This window comes from Dipodomys merriami, unplaced genomic scaffold (assembly GCF_024711535.1).
Source record: "Dipodomys merriami isolate MVZ:Mamm:240054 unplaced genomic scaffold, mDipMer1.0.p SCAF_98, whole genome shotgun sequence".
Taxonomy (NCBI): domain Eukaryota; kingdom Metazoa; phylum Chordata; class Mammalia; order Rodentia; family Heteromyidae; genus Dipodomys; species Dipodomys merriami.
This window is the reverse complement of record NW_027206601.1, coordinates 4731102-4754099: the sequence shown is the minus strand read 5'-3', so window position 1 is coordinate 4754099 and position 22998 is coordinate 4731102.

The following is a 22998-nucleotide window of genomic DNA, read 5'->3' as shown; positions in this document are numbered from 1 at the left end:
ATGTGAGGGTTAGGCTGAGAGTGAGGATTACGGTAAGGTTGAGAGTTAGGGCTAGGGTGAGGGTTAGGGTTAGGTTTAGGGTGAGGGATGTGGTTTAGATTGAGGATTAGTTTTTGGTGTTAGTGTGATGTTTATGGTGAGGATGAGGGTTAGTGTTGGGTTGAGGGCTAGGGTGAGGGTGAGGGTTAGGGTTAGGGTTAGGGTGAGTGTTAGGTTTTGGTTGATCGTTAGGGTTGTGTGAAGATTAGTGTTAGGGTTAGGGTTAGTGTTTGGGTGAGGGTAAGTTTTAGGGTGAGGGAGGGTTAGGGTTAGGTTTAGGGTTATTTTTAGGGTTAGGGTTAGGGTTAGGATGAGGGTCAGGGTTAGGATTAGGGTTAGGGTGAGGGCTAGGGTGAGGGTGAGGATTAGGGTTAGGGTTAGGCTTAGGCTTAGGGTTAGGATGAGGCTGAGGGTGAGGTTGAGGGTTAGGGTTAGCATGATGGTTAGGGTCATGGTTAAGGTGAGGGTTAGGATGAGGGTTAGGGTTAGGGTGAGGTTTAGGGTGAGGGTGACTAAAAGGGACAAGGTTTGGGTTAGGGTGAGGATTAGGGTTAGGGTTAGGGTGAGGGTGAGGATAAGATTGAAGATTAGTGTTAAGGTTAGAGTGAGGTTTAGGGTGATAATGAGGGTTAGGGTTAGGGTGAGGGCTAGGGTGAGGGTGAGGGTTAGGGATAGGGTTAGGTTGAGTTTTACGGTTAAGGTGATGGTTAGGGTTAGTGTGAAGGTTAGTGTTAGGACTAGGGTTAGTTTTAGGGTGTGGGTTAGTGTTAGGTTGAGTTATAGCGTTAGGGTGAGGGTTATGGTTAGGGATAGGGTTAGTGTTAGGTTTAGGGTTAATGTTAGGGTTACAGTTAAGGTTACGTTGAGGGTGAGGGTTAGGGTAAGGGTTAAGTTTAGGGTGAGGCTTAGGTTTAGGATTAGGGTTAGAGTTAGGGTTAGGGTGAGTGTGAGGTTTAGGTTTAGAGTTAGTGTTAGGGGGAGGGTTAGGGTGAGGGTGAGGTTTAGGTTTAGGATGAGGGTTAGGGTAACAGTGAGGGTTAAGGTGAGGATGAGGGTTATGCTTAGCATTAGGGTTAGGGTGAGGGTTAGGGTGAGGGTTAGGTTGAGGGTTAGAGTGAGGGTAGGGTTAAGGTTAGGGTGAGGGTTAGGGTTAGTGTGAGGGTTAGGTTTACGGTTAGGGTTAGGGTTAGGGTGAGGGTTAGGGTGGGGGTGAGGGTTAGGGTTAGGGTTTGGGTGAGGGTTAGGTTTACATTTAGGGTTGGGGTTAGGTTGAGGGTTAGGGTGAGGGTTAGTTTTAGGTTTAGGGTTATAATGAGGTTTAGGGTGAGGGTGAAGTTCAGGGTTAGGGTTAGGGTGAGGGTGAGGGCTAGGGTGAGGTTTAGGATGAGGATGAGGGTGAGGCTTAGTGTAAAGTTAAGGGTTATGGTTAGGTTTAGGGTTAGGATTAGGGTTAGAGTGAGGGCTGGGGTGATGATGAGAGTTAGGTTTAGGGTTAGGCTTAGGGTGAGGATTAGGTTTAGGGTGTGGGTTAGGGTGAGGGTAAGTTTTAGAGTGAGGGTTAGTTTGAGAGTGAGTGTTAGGATTAAGGTTAGGGTGAGGGTTAGTATGAGGATTAGGATTAGGGTGAGGGTGAGGTTTATGGTTAAGGTTAGGGTGAGGGTTAGGGTTGGGGTGAGGGTTAGGATTATGGTTAGGGTTATGGAGAGGGTGAGGGTGAGAGTAATTGTGATGGTTAGGTAAGGTTTAGGGGTAGGGTGAGGGTGAGTGTTAGGGTTAGGATTAGGATTAGGTTTAGGGTTAGGCTGAGGGTAAGGATGTGGGTGAGGGTAGGGGTTAGGCTTAGGTTTAGGGTTTGGTTTAGGGTAAGGGTTAGGGTTAGTGTGAGGGTTAGATTTAGCGTTAAGGTTATAGTGAGGGTAAGGGTTAGGGTGAGGATTAGTGTGAGGGTGAGGGTTAGGGTTAAGGTTATGTTTAGGGTGAAGGTTAGGGTTAGTGTTAGGGTTAGGGTTTGGGTTAGGCTGAGGTTTAAGGTTAGGGTTAGGGTTCGGATGAAGGTTAGGGTGAGGGTGAGGGTTATGGTTAGGGTGAGGTTTAGGGTTAAGCTGAGGGTTAGGGTTAGGGTTAGGGTTAGGGTTATGGTGAGGGTGAGGGTAAGGGTTAGGGTGAGTGTTAGGGTGCGAGTGAGTGTTAGGGTTAGCGTTAGGGTTATGGTGAGAGTTAGGGTTAGGGTTAGGTTTAGGGAAAGGGTTATGGTGTGGGTGAGGTTTAGGGTTAGGGGTGGGGTGAGGGTTAGGTTTAGGCTGAGGGTTAGGGTTAGGTGAGGGTGAGGGTGAGGGTTAGGTTTAGGGTTAGGGTTAGGGTTAGGATGAGGGTGAGGGCGAGGGTGAGGGTTAGGGTTAGGACTAGGTTTAGGTTTAGGGTGGGGTTTAGGGTTAGTATTAGTGTTAGGATTAGGGTTAGGGTGAGGGTAAGGGTTAGGGTGAGGGTTAGGTTGAGGTTAGGGTTAGGGTTAGGGTGAGGGTGAGGGTTAGGTTCAGAGGTAGGGTTAGGGTTAGGGTTAGGGTGAGTGTTAAGGTGAGTGTTAGGGTTAGGTTGATGGTTAGGGTTAGGTTGAGGGTTTGGGTGAAGATGAGCATTAGGGTTATGTTTAGGTTTAGGATGAGGATGAGGAGTAGGGTTATGGTGAGTGTTAGGGTGAGGGTGAGACTGAGGGTGAGTGTTAGGGTAAGGGTTAGTGTTAGGGTTAGGGTTAGGGTGATGGTTAGGGTGAGGTTGAGGGTTAGGGTTAGGGTGAGGTTTAGGGTTAGGGTGAGGGTTAGAGTTAGGATTAGGGTTAGGGTGAGGGCTAGAGTGAGGGTGAAGGTTAGAGCTAGGATTAGGGTTAGGGTGAGGGTCAAGGTTAGGGTTAGTGTAAAGGTTAGAGTGAGTGTTAGGGTGAGTGTTAGGGTTAGGGTGAGGGTTAGGATAAGTGTGAGAGTTAGGGTGAGGCTAAGGTTAGGGTGAGGGTTAGGGTGAGACTGAGGGTTTGGGTGAAGATGAGCATTAGGGTTATGTTTAGGTTTAGGATGAGGATGAGGAGTAGGGTTATGGTGAGTGTTAGGGTGAGGATGAGACTGAGGGTGAGTGTTAGGGTAAGGGTTAATGTTAGGGTTAGGGTTAGGGTGATGGTTAGGGTGAGGTTGAGGGTTAGGGTTAGGGTGAGGTTTAGGGTTAGGGTGAGGGTTAGAGTTAGGATTAGGGTTAGGGTGAGGGCTAGAGTGAGGGTGAAGGTTAGGGCTAGGATTAGGGTTAGGGTGAGGGTCAAGGTTAGGGTTAGGGTAAAGGTTAGGGTGAGTGTTAGGGTGAGTGTTAGGGTTAGGGTGAGGGTTAGGATAAGTGTGAGAGTTAGGGTGAGGCTAAGGTTAGGGTGAGGGTTAGGGTGAGACTGAGGGTTAGGGTTAGTGTTAGGGTTAGGGGGAGCGTAAGAGTGAGGATTAGGGTTAGCTTTAGGGTTATGGTTAGGTTGAGGTTTATGGTTACGATTAGGGTGAGGGTTAGGATTAGGGTGAGGGTTAGGATTACAGTTAGGGTTATGGTGAGTGTGTGGTTGAGGGTGAGGTTTAGGGTTAGGGTGAGGGTGAGGGTTAGGCTTAGGATTAGGGTTCCGGTTTGGATTAGGCTGAGGTTGAGGTGTGGGTCAGGGTGGGGGTTAGGGTTATGTGAGGGTTAGGGTTATTGTGAAGGTAAGGGTTAGGTTTATGTTTAGGGTGAGTCTAAGGGTTAAGGTGAGGGTTAGGGTGAGGGTGAGGGTTAGGGTTAAGATTAGAGTTAGGGTGAGGCTTAGGTTGAGGGTTAGAGTTAGGGTTAGGGTGAGGTTTAGGTTGAGGGTTACGGCTAGGGTTAGGGTGAGGGTTATGGTGATGGTTAGGGTTAGGGTGAAGGTTACGGTTAGGGTGAGGGTTAGGGTGAGGGTGAGGGTTATTGTTAGCGTTAGGGTTAGGGTGAGTTCTAGGATTAGGGTTAGGGTGAGGTTTATGTTCAGGGTTAGGGTTAGGGTTAAAGTGAGGGTTAGGTTTAGTGTGAGGTTAGGGTTAGGTTTAGGGTAAGGGTTAGGGTTAGTGTTGGGTGAGGTTTACATTGAGTGGTAGGGTTAGGGAAAAGTTTAGGGTGAGTGTTAGTGTGAGGGTTAGGGTTAGGTTTAGGGTTATCGTGAGGGTAAGGGTTAGGGGGAGGTTTAGGGGGAGGTTGAGGGTTAGGGTTAGCGTTAGGTTTAGGGTGAGAGTTAGGGTGAGGATTAGGGTGAGTGTTAGGTGTAGGGTTAGGGTGAGGCTTAGGGTTAGGGTGATGTTTAGGGAAAGGGTGAGGTTTAGGGTGCGGGTGAGTGTTTGGTGAGGTTGAGAGTTAGGATGAGGGTTTGGGTTAGGGTTAGGATTAGGGTGAGGGCTAGGGTGAGGATGAGGGTTAGGGTCAGAGTGAGTGTGAGGGGTTGGCTTTGGTATGGGTTAGTGTTAGGGTTAGGGTTAGGGTTAATGTGAGGATTAGTGCTAGAATTACGGTTAGGATGAGGGATAGGGTGAGGTGTAGGGTAAGGGTTAGGGGGAGGGTTAAGGTTAGTCTGAGGGTTAGTGTTAGGATTAGGGTTAGTGTTAGGGTGAAGGTAAGGGTTATGATGATGGTTAGGTTGAACGTGAGTGTTAGGTTTAGGGTTAGGATTAGGGTGAGGGTTAGGGTTAAGGTGATGTTTAGGGTTAGGGTTAGGGTTAGAGTGAGGGTTAGGGTGAGGGAAAGGGTTTGGGTGAGGGTGAGGGTGAGGGTGTGGGTTAGGGTTAGGGTTAGGGTGAGGGTTAGGGTGAGGGTTAGGATTAGGTTTATGGTGAGGGTTAGGGTTAGGGTTAGTGTTAGGGTGAGGATTAGGGTGAGGGGTAGCGAAAAGTTAAGGGTTAGGATTAGGTGAGGGTTTGGTTGAGGGCTACCCTGAGGGTTAGGGTTAGGATTAGGGTTAGTGTGAGGGTGAGGGTGAGGTTTATAGTTAGGGTTAGGTTGAGGGTTAGGGTTAGGGTGAGGGTTAGGGTTACGGTTAGGGTTAGGGTGAGGCTGAGGGTGAGGGTGAGGATTAGGGTTAGTGTTAGGATTAGGCTGAGGATGAGGGTGAGGGTGAGGGCTAGGGTTAGGTTTAAGCTTAGGGTGAGGGTTAGGTTTATGGTGATGTTTAGGGTGAGTGTGAGGGTTAGGGTGAGGGTGAGGTGTCAGGTGAAGGTGAGGGTTAAGGTGTGGGTGAGTGTTAGTGTTAGGGTGATGGGGTTAGGGTGACGGTGAGGGTTAGGGTGCGGGTGAGGATTAGGGTTAGGGTTAGGGTTAGGTTGCGGGATAGGGTGAGTGTTAGGGTGAGAGTGAGGGTGAGGTTTAGGGTTAGGGAGAGGGTTGGGGTAAGGGTGAGGGTGAGGGTTAGGTTTAGGGAGAGGGTTAGGTGAGGGTTAGAGTTAGGGTTAGGGTTAGAGTGTGGGTTAGGCTGAGGGTTAGTGTTTGGGTAAGGGTTAGGATTGCAATTATAGTTAGGGTGAAGGTGAGGCTTTGGGTTAGGATTAGGGTTAGGAAGAGTGTTAGGGTGAGGGTGAGGGCTAGGTTGAGGATGAGGTTGAGGGTGAGGATTAGGTTGAGGGTTAGGGTTAGCGTGAGGGTTATGTTGAGGTTTAAGGTGAGCATTAGGGTTAGGGTGATGTTAGGGTGAGGGTGAGGGTGAGGGTTTGGGTGAGTGTTAGTATTAGGGTTAGTATTAGGGTGAGGGAGAGGTTTATGTTTAGGGTTAGCATGAGGGTTAGGGTTAGGGTTAGGTTTGGGGTTTCGGTTAGGGTTAGAGTGAGGGTAAGTGTGAGGGCTAGGGTTAGGTTTAGGGTTAGGGTTAGGGTTAGGGTGAGGGTAGGCGAGGGTGAGCGTTAGGGTTAGGATTAGGGTTAGGGACAGGATGAGGCTGAGGGTGAGGGTGAGAGTGAGGGTTAGGGTGAGGGTCAGGTTTAGGGTGAGGTTAAGTGCTAGGGTGAGGGTAAGGTTTCGGGTGAGGGGGAGGGTTAGGTTGTGGGTGAGGTTTAGTGTTAGGGTTATAGTTAGGGTGACAGTGAGGATTAGGGTGCGGGTGAGGATTAGGGTTAGGGTTAGGGTTAGGTTGCTGTTTAGGGTGAGGGTTAGGGTTAGGATTAGTGTTAGGGTGAGGTGTAGTGTTAGGATTAGTGTGAGGGTTAGGGTTAGTGTGAGGGTTAGGGTTAGGATTAGTGTGAGGGTGAGGGTAAATATTAGGGTGATGGTTAGTTTGAGGTGAGGTTTAGGGTTAGTGTTAGGGTTAGGGTGAGAGTGAGGGTGAGGGTTAGGGTTAGTGTTACGGTGAGGGTTAGGTTGAGGGTAAGGATTAGAGTGAGGGTTAGGGTTAAGATTAGTGTTTGGGTTAGGATTAGTCTGAGGGTGAGGGTAAGGGTTATGGTGTGGTTGAGGGTTAGGTTGAGGGTAAGGATTAGAGTGAGGGTTAGGGTTAAGATTAGGGTTTGGGTTAGGATTAGTCTGAGGGTGAGGGTAAGGGTTATGGTGTGGTTGAGGGTTAGGTTTAGGGTGATGTTAGGGTGAGGGTTAGGGTTAGGGTGAGGATTAGGGTGAGGGTTAGGGTGATGTTTAGGGTGAGGGTGATCGTTAGGGTGAGGGTGAGAGTGAGGGTGAGGGTGTGGATGAGGGTTAGGTTTAGGGTGAGGGGTAGGGTGACGGTGAGTTTTAGGTGAGGGTTAGGGTTAGGGTTAGTGTGAGGGATAGGGTTTTGGTTAGGGTTAGGGTGAAGGTTAGAGTAAGGGGTGAGTAAGGGTTAGGGTGAGGGTTAGGGTTAGGGTGAGGGTTAAGTTGAGGGTGAGGTTGAGGGTGTGGGTGAGTGTTAGAGTTAGGGTGAGGGTTAGCGTGACGGTGAGGGTTAGGGTGAGTGTGAGGGTTAGGGTTAGGGTTAGTGTTAGTGTTAGGGTTAGGGTTAGGGTGAGGGTAAGTGTTAGGGTGAGGGTAAGGGTGAGGGTGTGGGTTAGAGTTAGCGTTAGGGTTAAGGTGAGGCTTAGGGTGAGGGTTAGGTTTAGGTTTAGGGTTATGGTTAGGGTGAGGGTTAGGGTTTGGTTTAGGGTTAGGGTGAGGGTTATGGTGAGGGTGAGAGTTAGGGTTAGGGTTAGGGTTAGGGTGAGGTTGAGGGTTAGGGTTAGGGTTACGGTTAGAGTGAGGATGAGGGTGAGGGTTAGGGTTAGGGTTAGGGTTAGGTTTAGGGTGAGGGTGGGGGTGAGGGTTAGGGTTTGGATTAGGGTTATGGTTAGGATTAGGCTGAGGGTGAGGTTGAGGGTGAGGGTTAGGGTTAGGGTTAGGGTGAGGATTAGGGTTAGGGTTAGGGTGAGGGTTTGGTTTAGGGTGATGTTTATGGTGAGGCTGAGGATGAGGGTGAGGGTTAGGGTTCCTGTGAGGGTAAGGGTTAGGGTGTGGGTGAGGGTTAGGGTTAGGGTGAGGGTTAGGGTTAGGGTGAGGGTTAGAGTTAGGATTAAGGTGAAGTTAAGGCTTAGGGTGAGTGTGATTGTGAGGGTGAGTTTTAGGGTTAGGGAGATTGTTAGGTGAGGGTTAGAGTTAGGGTTAGGGTTAGGGTGTGGGTTAGGCTTAGGGTTAGTGTTTGGGTTAGGGTTAGGATTACGATTATAGTTAGGGTGAGGGTGAGGCTTTGGGTTAGGGTTAGGGTTAGGGAGAGGGTTAGGGTAAGTGTTAGGGTGAGGGTGGGGCTTAGGTTGAGGATGAGGTTGAGGGTGAGTTTTAGGTTGAGGCTTAGGGTTATGGTGAGGGTTACTTTGAGGTTTAAGGTGAGGATTAGGGTTAGAGTGATGTTTAGGGTGAGGGTGAGGGTTAGGATGAGTGTTAGGGTTAAGGTTATGGTGAGGGTGAGGTTTATGGTTAGGTTTAGGGTGAGGGTTAGGATTAGGGTGAGGGTTAGGGTTGGGGTTAGGGTGACGGTGAGGGTGAGGGTTAGGGTTAGATTTAGTGTTAAGGTGAGGGTTATGGCTAGTGTTAGGGTTAGGGTGACGGTTAGGTTTAAGGTAAGGATTAGGGTTAGGGTTAGGGTTCGGATGATCTTTAGGGTGAGGGTGATCTTTAGGGTTCGGGTTCGGGTTCAGGTTAGGGTGTGGGTGAGGGTTAGGTTTAGGGTGAGGGGTAGGGTGACAGTGAGGGTTAGGGTGAGGGTGAGGGATAGGGTTAGGTTTAGGGTTAGGGTGAGGGTTAGGGTGATAGGTGGGTAAGGGTTAGGGTTTGGGTTAGGGTTAGGGTGAGGGTTAAGTTGAGGGTGAGTTTTAGAGTGTGGGTGAGTGTTAGGGTTAGGGTGAGGGTTAGGGTGACGGTGAGGGTTAGGGTGAGGGTGAAGGTTAGGGTTAGGGTTAGTGTTAGATTTAGGGTGAGGGTAAGTGTTAGGGTGAGGGTTAGGGTGAGGGTGTCGGTTGGGGTTAGCTTTAGGGTTAACATGAGGATTAGGGTGAGGGTTAGGTTTAGATTTAGGGTTATGGTTAGGGTGAGGTTGAGGATTTGGTTTAGGGCTAGGGTGAGGGTTAGGGTGAGAGTGAGAGTTAGGGTTAGGGTTAGGGTTATGGTGAGGGTGAGGGTTAGGGTTTGGGTTAGAATGAGGGTGAGGGTGAGCGTTAGGGTTAGGGTTAGGTTTAGGGTGAGGGTGGGGGTAAGGGTTAGGGTTGGGATTAGGGTTATGGTTAGGATTAGGCTGAGGGTGAGGTTGAGGGTGAGGGTTAGGGTTAGGGTTACGGTGAGGATTAGGGTTACAGTTAGCGTGAGGGTTAGATTTAGGGTGATGTTTATGGTGAGGGTTAGGGTGAGGGTGAGGGTTCCTGTGAGGTTAAGGTTTAGGGTGTGGGTGAGGGTTAGGGTTAGGGTTACAGTGAGGGTTGAGTTAGGATTAAGGTGAAGTTAAGGCTTAGGGTGCGTGTTAGGGTGAGTGTGAGGGTGAGGGTTAGGGTTAGGGATATTGTTAGGTGAGGGTTAGATTTAGTGTTAGGGTTAGGGTTAGGGAGAGGGTTAGGCTTAGGGTTTGGGAGAGGGTTAGGGTTAGGGTGAGGGTGAGGCCTAGTTTGAGGATGTGGTTGAGGGTGAGGGTTAGGTTGAGGGTTAGGGTTACGGTGAGGGTTACTTTGAGGTTTAAGATGAGGATTATGATTAGGGTGATGTTTAGGGTGAGGGTGAGCGTTAGGGTGAGTGTTAGGCTTAGGGTTAGGGTTAGGGTGAGGGTGAGGTTTATGGTTAGGGTTAGGGTGAGGGTTAGGCTTAGGGTTACGGTTAGGATTAGGGTGAGGGTGAGAGTGAGGGTTAGGGTTAAGGTTAGGGTGAGGGTTAGCGTGAGGTTGAGGGTTAAGGTTAAGGTGAGGGTGACGGTGAGGGTGAGGGTTAGGTTAAGGATTAGGTTTAGGGATAGTATTAGGCTGAGGCTGAGGGTGAGGGATAGTGTTAGCGACAGGGTGAGGGTTAGGATGAGAATTAGGGTTAGGGTTAGGTTTACGGAGAGGGATAGGTTTTGGGTAAAGTTTAGGGTGAGGGTTAGGATGAGGGTTAGGGTTAAGATTAGGGTTTGGGTTATGATTAGGCTGAGGGTGAGGGTGAGGGGTAAGGTGTGATTAAGGGTTAGGGTTAGGGTGTGTGTTAGTGTGACGATGAGGGTTAGGGTGATGGTGAGGGTTAGGGTTAGGGTTAGGGTGAGTGTTAGGGCTAGTGTTAGGTTTAGGATGAGCTTTAGGGTTAGGGTGAGGATTAGGGTAAGGGTTAGGGTTATGGGGATGTTTATGGTGAGGGTGAGCGTTAGGGTTCGGGTTCGGGTTCGGATGAGGGTGTGGGTTAGGGTGTGGGTGAGGGTTAGGTTTAGGGTGAGGTGTAGGGTGACAGTGAGGGTTAGGGTGAGGGTGAGGGTTAGGGTGAGTTTGAGGGTTAGGGTTAGGGTTAGGGTTAGTGTGAGGGTTAGGGTGAGGGTTAGAGTGAGGGGTGGGTAAGGGTTAGGGTGAGGGTTAGGGTTAAGGTGAGGGTTAAGGTGAGGGTGAGGTTTAGAGTGTGAGTGTGTGTTAGGGTGACGGTGTGGGTTAGGGTGACGGTGAGGGTTAGGGTGAGGGTGAGGGCTAGGGTTAGGGTTAGGTTTAGTGTTAGGGTTAGGTTTATGGTGAGGGTAAGTGTTAGGGTGAGGGTTAGGGTGAGGGTGTGAGTTAGGGTTAGCATTAGGGTTAAGGCGAGGGTTAGGGTGAGGGTTAGGTTTAGGTTTAGAGTTATGGTTAGGGTGAGGGTGAGGGTTTGATTTAGGGTGAGGGTGAGGGTGAGAGTTAGGTTTAGGGTTACGGTTAGGGTGAGTGTGACTGTTAGGGTTAGGGTAGGGTGAGGTTGAGGGTGAGGGTTAGGGTTAGGTTTAGGGTTAAGGTTAGAGTGAGGGTAATGTTTAGGGTAGGGTAGGATGAGTGTTCAAGTTAGGTTTAGGTTTAGGGTGAGGGCTAGGGTGAGGTTGAGGGTGACGGTGAGGGTGAGGGTTTGGGTTAGGTAAGGGTTAGGTTTAGGGTTAGGGTTAGGGTGAGGGTTGGGTTTAGTGTGAGGGTTAGGGTTAGGGTGAGGGTGAGGGTAAGGGTTAGGGTGAGGGTTGGGGTGAAGGTGAAGGTTCGGGTTAGGGTTAGGGTTAGGGTGAGGTTTAGGGTGAGGGTTAGTGTTAGGGTTAGGGTTAGGGTGAGGTTTAGGGTGAGCGTTAGTGTTAGGGTGAGGGTAAATTTAGGATTAGGGTTAGGGTGAGGGCTAGGCTGAGGGTGAGAGTAAGGGTTAGGATAGGGTTAGGGTTAGGGTGAGGGTTAGGGTTAGTGTGAGGGTTAGTGTTAGGGTTAGTGTTAGGGTTAGGTTTAGGGATAGGGTTTGGTTTAGAGTGAGGGTAATGTTATAATGAGTATTAGGGTTAGGGTTAGGATAAGGGTGATGGCTATGTTGAGGGTGAGCGTTAGGGTGAAGGTGAGGGTGAGGCTTTGGTTCAGGTAAGGGTTAGGGTTACAGTAGGGATAGGGTGAGTGTTAGGGTTAGTGTGCGGGTTAGGGTTATGGTTATGGTTAGGGTTAGGGTTAGGTTTAGGGTGAGGGTTAGTGTGAAGATGAGGGTAAGGTTTAGAGTGAGGATTATGGTTAGGCTGAGGTTTAGGGTTAGGATTAGGATTATGGTGAGGGCTAGGGTGAGGGTGCGGTTTAGGGTTAAGGGTTAGGGTGAGGGTTTGGGTCAGGATGAGGTGTAGCTTGAGGGGTAGGTTTAGTGTTAGGGTGAGGTTTAGGTTCACTGTGAGGGTTAGGGTTAGGGTTAGTTTTAGGGTGAGGGTAAGGTTTATGGTGAGAGTTAGCGTGAGAGTGAGGGTTAGGGTTAGCCTTAGGGTGTGGGTGAGGTGTAGAGTGAGGGTTAGTGTTAGGGTTAACTTGAGGGTAAGGTTTAGGTTGAGGTGAGGGTTAGGGTTAGGTTTAGGTTGAGAGTTAATGTCAGAGTTAGGGTTGGGGTTAGGGTTAGGGTTAGGTTTAGAGTGAGTGTTAGGGTGAGGGTAAGGTTTAGGGTGAGGGTTAGGTTTAGGGTGAGGTTTAGGGTGAGGCTGAGGGTTAGGGTTAGGGTTAGGGTCAGGGTTAGGGTCAGGGTTAGTGTTATGGTTAGGGATAGGGTCAGGGTGAGGGTTAGGGTTCGGGTTTAGGTGAGGATTAGGGTGTGGGTGAGGGTTAGGGTTAGGGTGAGGGTTAGGGTGAGTGTTAGGGTTAGGGTTAGCTTTAGGATTAGGGTGAGGGGTAGGTTTACAGTTAGGGTGAATGTTAGGGCTAGTGTGAGGGGTAGGGTTAGGGTTAGGGTGAATGTTAGGGTTAGTGTGAGTGTTAGGGTTAGGGTGAGGGTAAGGATTAGGGTAAGGGTTAGGGTGAGGGTGAGGGTTAGGGATAGCGTTAGGGTGAGGGTGAAAGTTGGGGTGAAGGTTAGGTTTAGGGTTAGGGTGAGCATTAGTGTGAGGTTGAGGGTTAGGGTTAGTGTAAGGGTTAGGATTACGGTTATGGTTAGGGTTAGGGTGAAGTTTAGGGTGAGGGTAAGGGTTAGGTTGAGGGTGAGGGTTAGGGTGTGCATGAGGGTTAGGGTTAAGGTGAAGGTTAGTGTGACCATGAGGGTAATGGTGCGGGTGAGGGTTAGGGTTAGAGTTAGGTTGAGGGTTAGGGTTAGGGATAGGGTTAGCATGAGGGTTAGGCTGAGGTGTACGGTTAGGATTAGGGTGAGGGATAGGGTTAGGTTTAGGATCAGGGTTAGTTTGTGGGTGAGGGTTAGGGTTAGGGTTAGGGTGAGGGTTAGGTTGAGGGTTAGGGTGAGGGTTAGGTTGAGGGTGAGGGTTAGGGTTAGGGTTAGGGTGAGGTTTAGGGTGTCAGTTAGGTAAAGATTAGGGTTAGGATTAGGGTGAGAGTTAGGGTGAGGTTTAGTTTTAGGGTTAGGGTTAGGGTGAGGCTGCGGTAGAGGATTCGGGTTAGGGTTAGGGTTAGGGTTAGGGTTAGAATGAGGATTAGGGTGAGGTGTACGGTTAGGATTAGGGTGAGGGTTAGGGTGAGTATGAGGGTTAGGGTTAGCATTAGGGTTAGGGTGTGGGTTAGGGTAATTTTTAGGGTGATGGTTAGGGTTAGGGGTAGCATGAGGGTGAAGGTTAGGGTGAGGATTAGGTTTAGGGTGAGGGTTAGGGTTAGGGTTAGGGTGAATGTTATGGTTAGGGTGATGTTTAAGCTGCGGATGTGGGTTAGGGTTCGGGTGAGGGATTGGGTGAGGGTTCGGGTTAGGGTGTGGTGAGGATGAGGGTTAGTGATAGGGTGAGGATTAAGGTTAAGGTTAGGGTGAGGGTGAAGGTTAGAGTTATGGTGATGTTTAGGTTGAGGGTGAGGGTTAGGGTTAGCGTTAGGTTTAGGGTGAGAGTTAGGGTTAGAATTAGGGTCAGGGTTAGGGTTAGGGTTAGGGTGAGAGTGAGGTTTAGTGTTAGAGTGATGTTTAGGTTGAGGGTGAGGGTGAGCATTAGGGTTTGGGTGAGAGGGTTAGGATTAGAGTCAGGATTAGGGTTAGGGTTACGGTGAGGGTTAGTTTTAGGGTGATGTTTAGGGTGAGTTTGAGGGTTAAGGTGAGGGTTAGGGTGACAGTGAGGGTTAGGGTGTGGGTAAGGGTTAGGGTTATGGTTAGGGTTATGTTTAGGGTTAGGGTTAGGGTGAGGATTAGGGTTAGGTTGATGTTTAGGGTGAGGGTGAGGGTTAGGGTGAGGGTGAGGGTGAGGTTTAGGGTGAGGTGTAGGGTTAGGGTTAGGGTGAGGGTTACGTTTAGTGTGAGGGTAAGGGTGAGGTTTAGGGTTAGGGTGAGGGTTAGGGTTAGGGTTAGGGTGAGGGTGAGGGTAAGAGTTAGGGTGAGGTTTAGGGTGAGGGTGAGGGTTAGGGTTAGGGTTAGTGTGAGTGTTAGGGTGAGGGTAAGAGTTAGGGTGAGTGTTAGGGTGAGGGTGAGGTTTAGGGTTATGGTTAGGGTTAGTGTTAGGGTGAGGGTTAGGGTGAGGGTTAGGGTTAGGGTTAGGGTTAGTTTGAGGGATAAGGTGAGGGTGAGGGTTAGCATTAGAGTGAGGTTTAGCTTTAGGTTGAGGTTTCAGGTGAGTGTGAATGTTAGGGTTAGTGTTAGGGTTATAATTACAGTTAGGGTTAGGGTTAGGCTGAGGGTGACGGTTAGGGTTAGGGTTAGGGTTAGGGTAAGGTTAAGTGTTAGGGTGAGTGTTAGGGTGAGGGTGAGGTTTAGGGTTCGGGTTAGGGTTAGTGTTAGGGTGAGGGTTAGGGTGAGGGTTAGGTTTAGGTTTAGGGTTAGGGTTAGGGTGAGTGTTAGGATTAGGATTAGATTTAGGGTGAGGGCTAGGGTGAGGATGAGAGTTAGGTTTAGTGTTAGACTTAGAGTGAGGATTAAGGGGAGGGGTAGGGTTAGGGTTAGGCTGAGGTTTAGTTTTAGTGTTCGGGTTAGGGTAATGGGTAGTGTTAGGTTGAGGGTAAGGTTTAGGATGAGCTTTAAGGTGAGGGTGAGGGTTAGGGTTAGCGTTAGGGTTAGGATGAGCGTTAGGGTGAGGGTGAGGGTGAGAGATAGGGTGAGGGTGAGGGTTAGGGTGTGGGAGAGTGTTAGGGTTAGGGTGAAGTTTAGTGTGATGGTGAGTGTTAGGGTGCGGGAGAGAGTTAGGGTTAGGGTTAGGGTTAGGTTGAGGTTATGGTTTAGGTTTCGGTTAGGATTAGGGTTAGGATGAGGTTTTTGGTTAGGACTAGGGTGAGGGATAGGGTTAGTGTGAGGGTTAGGGTAAGGGTTAGGGTTAGGGTTAGGTTTAGGGTTAGGTTTAGGTTTAGGGTTAGGGTTAGGGTGAAGGTGAGGATTAAGGTTAGGATTAGGATTAGGGTTAAGTTTAAGCTGAGGGAGAGGGTGAGTGTGAGGGTGAGGGTTGGGGTTAGTGTGAGGGTTAGGTTTAGGGTTCGGGTGAGGGTAACTGTTAGGGTCAGGGTTAGGGTGAGGGTGAGGGTTAGGGTTAGGGTGAGGGTGAGGGTGAGTGTAAGGATTAGGGTGATGGTTAGGGTGAGGGTGAGGGTGAGGGTTATGGTGTGTTTGAGGGTTATGGTTAGAGTGAGTGTTAGCGTGACGGTGGGGGTTAGGGGGAGGGGGAGGGTTAGGGTTAGGGTTAGGTTTCGGTTTAGGGTGAGGGTTACAGTGAGGGTGAGCGTGAGATTTAGGGTTAGGGAGAGGTTTAGGGTGAGGGTGAGGGTGAGGGTTAGGGTTAGGGAGAGGGTTAGGTGAGGGTTAGAGTTAGGGTTAGGGTTATGGTGTGGGTTAGGCTGAGGGTTAGTGTTTGGGTTAGGATTAGGATTATAGTTAGGGTGAGGGTGAGGCTTTGGGTTAGGGTTAGGTTTAGGGAGAGGCTTAGGGTTAGCTTAGGGTGAGGGTTAGGGCTAGGTTGAGGATGAGGTTGAGGGTGAGGGTTAGGTTGAGGGTTAGGGATAGGGTGAGGGTTACGTTGAGGTTTAAGGTGAGGGTTAGGGTTAGGGTGATGTTAGGGTGAGGGTGAGGGTGAGGGTTAGGGTGAGTGTTGGGGTTAGGTTTAGGGTTAGGGTTACGTTAAGGTGAGGATGCGGGCAAGGGTGAGGGTTAGGGTTAGGAGTAGGGTTAGGGATAGTTTGATGCTGAGGGTGAGGGTGAGTGTGAGGGTTAGGGTTAGGGTGAGGGTTAGGGTTAGGGTGAAGGTAAGGGGTAGGGTGAGAGTAAGGTGTCGGGAGAGGGGGAGGGTTAGGGTGTGGGTGAGGTTTAATGTTACGGTGATGGTTAGGGTGACGGTGAGGTTTAGGGTGCGGGTGAGGTTTAGGATTAGGGTTAGGGTTAGGTTGCTGTTTAGGGTGAGGCTTAGGGTTAGGATGAGTGTTAGGGTGAGGTGTAGTGTTAGGATTAGTGTGAGGGTTAGGGTTAGTGTGAGGGTTAGGGTTAGGGTTAGGGTGAGGGTGAGGGTAAGCGTTAGGGTGATGGTTAGGTTGAGGGTGAGGTTTAGGGTTAGTGTTAGGTTAGGGTGAGGGTTAGGTGAGGGTTAGGGTTAGTGTTACGGTGAGGATGAGGGTGAGGGTAAGGGTTAGGGTGAGGGTTAGGGTGAGGGTTAGGGTTAAGATTAGGGTTTGAGTTAGGATTAGGCTGAGGGTGAGGTTAAGGGTTATGGTGTGGTTGAGGGTTAGGGTTAGTGTGAGTGTTCAGGTGAGGGTTAGAGTGACCGTGAGGGTTAAGTTGAGGGTGAGGTTTAGGGTGTGGGTGAGTGTTAGGGTTAGGGTGAGGGTTAGGGTGATGGTGAGGGTTAGGGTGAGTGTGAGGCTTAGGGTTAGGGTTAGGGTGAGGGTTATGGCTAGTGTTAGGGTTAGGATGAGGGTTAGGTTTAGGGTGAGGATTAGGGTTAGGGTTAGGGTGATGTTTAGGTTGAGGGTGATCTTGAGGGTGAGGATTCGGGTTCGGGGTCGGGTGAGGGTTAGGGTGTGGGTGAGGGTTAGGTTTAGGGTGAGGGGTAGGGTAACGGTGAGGTTTAGGGTGAGGGTGAGGGTTAGGGTTAGGTTTAGGGTTAGTGTGAGGGTTAGGGTGAGGTATGGGTAATGGTTAGTGTGAGGGTTTGGGTTAGGGTGAGGGTTATGTTGAGGGCGAGGTTTAGTGTGTGGGTGAGTGTTAGGGTTAGGGTGAGGGTTAGGGTGACGGTGAGGGTTAGGCTGAGGGTGAGGGTTAGGTTTAGGTTTAGTGTTACCGTTGGGGATAGGGTGAGAGTAAGTGTTAGGGTGAGGGTTAGGGTGAGGGTGTGGGTTAGGGTTAGCGTTAGGGTTAATGTGAGGTTTAGGGTGAGGGTTAGGTTTAGGTTTAGGGTTATGGTTAGGGTGAGGTTGAAGTTTTGGTTTAGGGTGAGGCTGCGGGTTAAGGTAAGGTTGACAGATAGGGTTAGGGTTAGGGTGAGGGTGAGGGTTAGGGTGAGGGTGAGTGTTAGGGTTAGGGTTAGGGTTAGTGTTAGGGTTAGGGTTAGGGTGAGAGTAAGTGTTAGGGTGAGGGTTAGGGTGAGGGTGTGGGTTAGGGTTAGCGTTAAGGTTAAGGTGATTCTTAGGTTGAGGATTAGGTTTAGGTTTAGGGTTATGGTTAGGGTGAGGGGGAGGGTTTGCTTTAGGGTTAGTGTGAGGGTTAGGGTGAGGGTGAGAGTTAGGGTTAGTGTTAGGGTTAGGGTGAGTGTGGGGGTTAGGGTTAGGGTCAGGGTGAGGGTGAGGGTTAGGGTTAGGGTTAGGGTTAGGTTTAGGGTGAGGGTGAGGGTGAGGGTTAGTGTTTGGATTAAGGTTATGCTTAGGATTAGGCTGAGGGTGAGGTTGAGGGTGAGGGTTAGGGTTAGGGTTAGGGTGAGCATTAGGTTTACGGTGATGTTTACGGTGAGGGTGAGGGTTAGGGTCTGGGTGAGGTTTCGGGTGAGGGTAAGGGTTAGGGTGTGGGTTGTCACGACCACCTCGACCAGCAAGGAAGGCGCAACATCGAGCTCTTCTCTCAGCAGTATATTCTGGACCTTTGAGCATTCTTCTGACCCTGGGGAGAATCCCACTCAGCCTTAAGTACCCGCTGGGTAGCCAACCATGATACGCCAGGTGGGAGCCATCAATAGGTCCAGGTGCGCGGAAGCAAGCCAGATTCTTTGCCTTAGCCATATAAGGAGTTGTTTACCACAGAGAGCACTCGCCATCGGGAAGGCGGAGGGCGGAAACCGGTGCCATCTTTAAGGTGCGGCTGCATGCAGCTCTCTACAGTTCCCCCTTTTTGATTTTGCAACAGGCAAGAGTAGAGGTCTGATCTCTGTAGAAGAAATTTGGGACATTGTACTGATCTTCACTCAGGTGTTATCCACCCGATGATTACCAGACCCATCCGATACCCTTTTTCACAGAGGTGGGACTTAGGGCATCAACCCACATGCAATCAGACATGCTCTTCTTGGGGCCCACAACCTCGCTGGACCTCAAGTGCAGTGCTCAAGCCTCGCATCCTGTGCTCAAAAAGGGCTAGTCTTTCAGAGTAGCAAGCCATGCATGGGGGGACTGTCCTGCTTCAATGGCTGTAAAGGCTTGGATAATCATGGCTGCACTGCGACGCTGAGAACCTCTAATTTGGCAAATGCACCACAGACATACCAAGGAGGCCAATACCAGGAGGCCTGTCAGGGCTCCCAAACCCGCCCACTCCTTAAGATGATTCATGGCAGCGGAGATCCATGAAGATAACCCCTCCGCCAATCCGGCATCCACTCGGGTCGAGTTCACCATGACGATGGCAACCCTGAGCTGTTCCATCAGGCTGTCGAACTCCCCAGTTCAATTACCTAAAAGATAACTAGACAACTGTTTAGACAAATTTGCAGCGTTTTTTGAATAGGTTTTTTCCTGGGCCTGCGTTAAGGGTTGACCGTTGATGTCTTTCACAGATCGGCATTCATTTGCCCAATGCTTCCCCTTTTTACATCTAGGGCATAGCCCAGGCTGCTTAGGCTGTTGTCCCTTTCCTGTTTCTGTTACACTTCCTCTTTCAGGGCAATTACGCTTTATGTGCCCCATCTTGCCACATTTAAAGCATGCACCTGAACCTCCCCTTTCTTCTGGGTTAATTGCACCACAGCGGCAGCTAAGCCAGCATTAGTTAATGGTCCGCCCAGCTCTCTGCATACTTTCATCCATGCTTCTAGTCCCCTATTCTTATATGGGGTTATGGCGGCTCTGCATTCCTTAGTGCATTGCTCGTAAACAAGCTGTTTAATTAATGGCATGGCTGCGTCTGGTTCACCAAAAATTCTGCCAGCAGCCTCGACCATACGGGCAACAAAGTCCGAAAACGGCTCCGTAGAGCCCTGCAAGATTTTGGCGAGATTGCCACTCACCTCGCCTTTATTTGGTAAGGCCTTCCATGCCTTTATGCCAATTTTATTGATTTGTTCATAAACTTGAACTGGGTAGCCTGTCTGCTGATTGGCGAATCTCCCCTGTCCAAGCAGCATATCTCTGTCCCAAGCTGGGTTTCCCGCAGTGAGGGTGAGGGTTAGGGTGAGGTGTAGGTTTAGTGACAGGGTGAGGGTTACGGTTAGTATGAGGGTTACGGTTAGGGTTAGGGTGAGGGTAAAGTTTAGGGTTAGGGTTAGGATGAGGGTTAGGTTAGGGTTAGGATTAGGGTGAGGGCTAGGGTGAGGGTGAGTGTTAGGGTGACGGTAAGGGTGAGGGTTTGGGTTAGATAAGGTTTAGGGTTAGGTTTAGGGATAGGGTGAGGGTGAGGGTTACGGTTAGGGTTAGGGTTAGGGTTAGGGTTAGTGTTAGGGTGAGGGTTAGTGTGAGGGAAAGAGTTAGGGTGAGGGTTAGGATGAGGGTGAGGTTTAGGGTTAGGGTTAGGGTTAGTGTTAGGGTGAGGGTTAGGGTGAGGGGTAGGGTGAGGGTTAGGGTAAGGGTTAGGGTTAGGATTAGGTTGAGGGTTAGGGTGAGGGTGAGGGATAGCGTTAGGGTGAGGTTTAACGTTAGGATGAGGTTTAGGGTTAGGATTAGGGTTAGGGTTTGGGTTAGGCTGAGGGTGAGGGTTAGGATTAGTGTCAGGGTTAGGGTTAGGGTGAGGTTTAGTGTGAGTGTTAGGGTTAGTGTGAAGGTTAGGGTCAGGGTTAGTGTAGGGTTTGGGTTAGGGTTAGGGTGAGTGTTAGGGTGAGGATTAGGGTTAGGGTTAGGGTTAGGGTGAGGCTGAGGGTTAGGGTTAGGGTTAGGGTTAGGGTGAGGGTGAGGGTGGGGACTAGTTTTAGGGTGAGGGTTAGGGTTAGTGTGAGCTTTAGGGTCAGGGTTAAGTTAGGGTTAGAGTTAGGGTTTGGGTGAGTGTTAGGGTGAGGGTTAGGGTTAGGTTGTGGATGGGGTTAGGGTGAGGGTTAGGGCGAGGCTGAGGGTGAGGGTTAGGGTTAGGGTTAAGGTGAGGGTTGGGACTAGGGTTAGGGTGAGGCTTAGGGTGAGGGTGAGAGTGAGGATTAGGGTTAGGGTAAGGGTTAGGGTTAGGGTTAGGGTGAGGGTGAACTTTAGAGTGAGGGTTAGGATGAGGGTGAGGGTTTGTGTTAGGATTAGGGTGAGGATAAGGTTTAGGGTGAGGGTGAGGGTTTGGGTGAGGGTTCAGGTTCAGGTTTGGGTTAGGGTGTGGGTAAGGTTTAGGGTTAGGGTGAGGTTGAGGGTTATGTTTAGCGTTAGGGTTAAGTTGAGGGTTAGGGTAAAGGTTAGGATGAGGGTTAGAGTGAGGGGTACGGTATCGGGATAGATTGAGGGTTAGGGTTAGTGTAAGTGTTAGGTTTGGTTTAGGGTTAGGGTTAGGGTGAGACTAATGGTCAGGGTGAGGGTTAGGGTGAGGGTGAGGGTTAGGGTTAGAGTTAGTGTTAGGGTTAGGTTTAGGGTTAGGGTGAGGGTTTGGGTTAGGGTGTGGGTGAGGATTAGGGTTAGGGTCAGGGTTAGCGTGATGGTGAGTGTTAGGGTGAGGATGAGGGTTAGAGTGAGTGTGAGGGTTAGGGTTAGCATTAGGGTTAGGATGAGAGTTAGGGTGAGGGTTAGGGTTAGGGTTAGGGTGAGGCTGAGGTTTAGTTTTAGGGTTAGGGTTAGGGTTAGGTTGAGGGTTAGGGCGAGGGCTAGGGTGAGGGTGAGGGTTAGGGTTAGGGGTAGGGGTAGGGTGTGGGTTAGGGGAAGGGTATGGTTAAGGTTAGGGTGAGGTTTAATTTTAGTGTGAGGGTTAGGGTAAGGGTTAGCATGAGGTTGAGGGTAAGGATTAGGGTGAGGTTTAGGGTGAGACTGAGGGTTAGGGTTAGCGTAAGGGTTATAATTATGGTTAAGGTTAGGCTGAGGCTGAGGGTGAGTGTGAGGGTGAGGGTTAGGGTGAGGTTTAAAGTTAGGGTTAGGTTTAGGGTGACAGTTACGGTTAGCGTGAGGGTTAGGTTTAGGTTTAGGTTGAGGGTTAGGGTTAGGTTGAGGGTTAGGGTGAGCTTTAGGGTTACAGTTAGGGTTAGGGTAAAGGTTAATATCAGAGTTAGGGTTAGGGTTAGGGTGAGTGTTAGGGTGAGGGTTGGTGTTAGGGTGAGGGTTACGATTAGGGTGAGGGTTAGGGTGAGGCTGAGGGTGAGGATTAGGGTTAGGGTGAGTGTTAGGGTCTGGGTTAGGGTTAGGGTTAGGGTTAGGGTGAAGATTAGGGTGAGGTTTCAGGTACGGGTCAGGGTTAGGGTGTGGGTGAGGGTTAGGGTTAGGGTGAGGGTTAGAGTGACGGTGAGTGTTTGGGTTAGGGTGAGGTTTAGGGTTAGGGTTATGGTGAGTGTTAGGGTGAGGGTTAGGGTTAGGGTGAGGGTTAGGGTTAGGGTTAGTGTGAGGATTAGGGTGGGGGTGAGTGTGAGGGTCAGGGTAAGGGTTAGGGTGAGGGTGAGGGATAGGGTTAGCGTTAGGGTTAGGGTGAGAATTAGGGTTAGATTTAGGGTGAGGTTTGGGTTGACGGGTAGGGTTAGGGGTAGGGGTAGGGTTAGGGTTAGGGTTAGGGTGAGAATGATGGTTACGGTTAGGCTTATTGTTAGGGTTAGTGTAAGGGTTAAGGTTAGCGTGAGGTTAAGGTTTAGGTTGAAGGTTAGGGTGAGGGTGAGGGTTAGGTTTAGCGTTAAGGTTAGGGTGAGCGTTCGGGTGATGGTTAGGGTTAGGGTGAGGTTTAGGGTTATTTTGAGGGTTAGTGTTAGCATTAGGGTTACGATGAGTGTTAGGGTTAGTGTGAGGGTTAGGATTAGGGTTAGGGTTAAGGTTAGGGTTAGGGTTAGGGTGAGGGTTAAGGTGAGGTTTAGGGTGAGGGTGAGTGTTAGGGTTAGCGTAAGGTTTAGGGTGAGAGGTTGACGGTTAGTGTTAAGGTTAGGGTGAGGGTTAGGGTGAGTGTGAGGTTTAGGGTTAGCATTATGGTTAGGGTGAGAGTTAGGTTGACGTTTAGGTTTAGGGTTAGGGTGAGGGTGACGGTGAGTGTGAGGGTTAGGATTAGGTTGGGGGTTAGGCTTTTAGGGTAAGGGTTAGTGTTAAGGTGATGTTTAGGGTGAGGGTGAGGGTTAGGGTGTGGGTGAGCTTTAGGGTTAGGGTGAGGGTTAGGGTGACGTTGAGGGTTAGGGTTAGGTTTAGGGTTAGGGTTAGGGTTAGAGTTAGGCTAAGGTTGAGGGTGAGGTGTAGGTTTAGGGTTAAGGTGAGGATTAGGGTTAGTGTGAGGGTTAGGTTTGGGTTTAGGTTTATGGTGAGGGCTAGGGTGAGGGTGAGGTTTAGGGTGCAGGTTAGGGTTAAGGGTTAGGGTGAGGGTGAGGGTGAGGTTTACTGTGAGGGTTAGGGTTAGGGTGAGTATAGGGTTAAGATTAGGGTTAGGGTTAGGGCTAGGCAGAGGGTGAGGGTTATGGTTAGTGTTAGGGTTAGGCTGAGGGTTAAGATGAGCTGTAGGGTTAGGGTTAGGGTGAGGATTAGGGTGAGGGTGAGGTTTAGAATAAGGTTTTGTTTTAGGGTCAGGGTCAGGGTTAGGGTTACCGTGAGGGTTAGGGTTATGGTGATTTTTAGGGTGAGGGTGAGTTTTAGCGTGAGGGTTTGGGTTTGGGTTCGGGTTCGGGTTAGGATTTAGTTGAGGGTTAGGTTTAGGATGAGGGTTAGTTTAACGGTGAGGTATAATGTGAGGGTGGGGGTTAAGGTTAGGGTTATGTGGAGGGTTAGGGGTAGGGGTAGGGTTAGGATGAGGGTTAGGGTGAGGTGTAGGGTTAGGTTATGGGTGAGGGATAGGGTTAGTGTGAGGGTTAGGATTAGGTTTAGGGTTAGGTTTAGGCTGAAAGTGAGGGTGGGGGTGAGGGTGAGGGTGAGGGTTAGGGATAGTGTGAGGGTTAAGATTAGGTTTAAGGTGAGGGTAAGTGTTAGGGTCAGGGTTAGGCTGAGGGTGAGTGTTAGGGTTAAGGTGAGGGTTAGGTTTATGTTAGGGTGAGGATAAGTGATAGGGTGAGGGTTAGGGTTAGGGTTCGGGTGAGGGTTAGGGTCAGAGTTAGGTAAGGATTAGGGTTAGGGTTAGGGTGAGAGGGTGAGGATTGGGGTTAGGGTTAAGGTTAGGTTTAGTGTGCAGACTAGAGTTAGGGTGAGGGTTAGGATGAGGGTTAGGGTGAGGGTAAGTGTTAGCATGAGGGTTAGGGTTAAGGTGAGGGTTAGTGTTAGTGTTAGGGTGAGTGTGGGGACTAAGTTTAGTGTGGGGGTTAGGGTGAGGGTGAGGTTGAGAGTTAGGGTTAGAGTGAGGTTTAGGGTTTGGGTTAGGGTGGGGATTAGGGTGAGGTTGAGGGTTAGGGTCAGGGTTAGGGTTAGAATGATGATTAGGGTTAGGGTGATGTTTATGGTGAGGGTGAGGGTT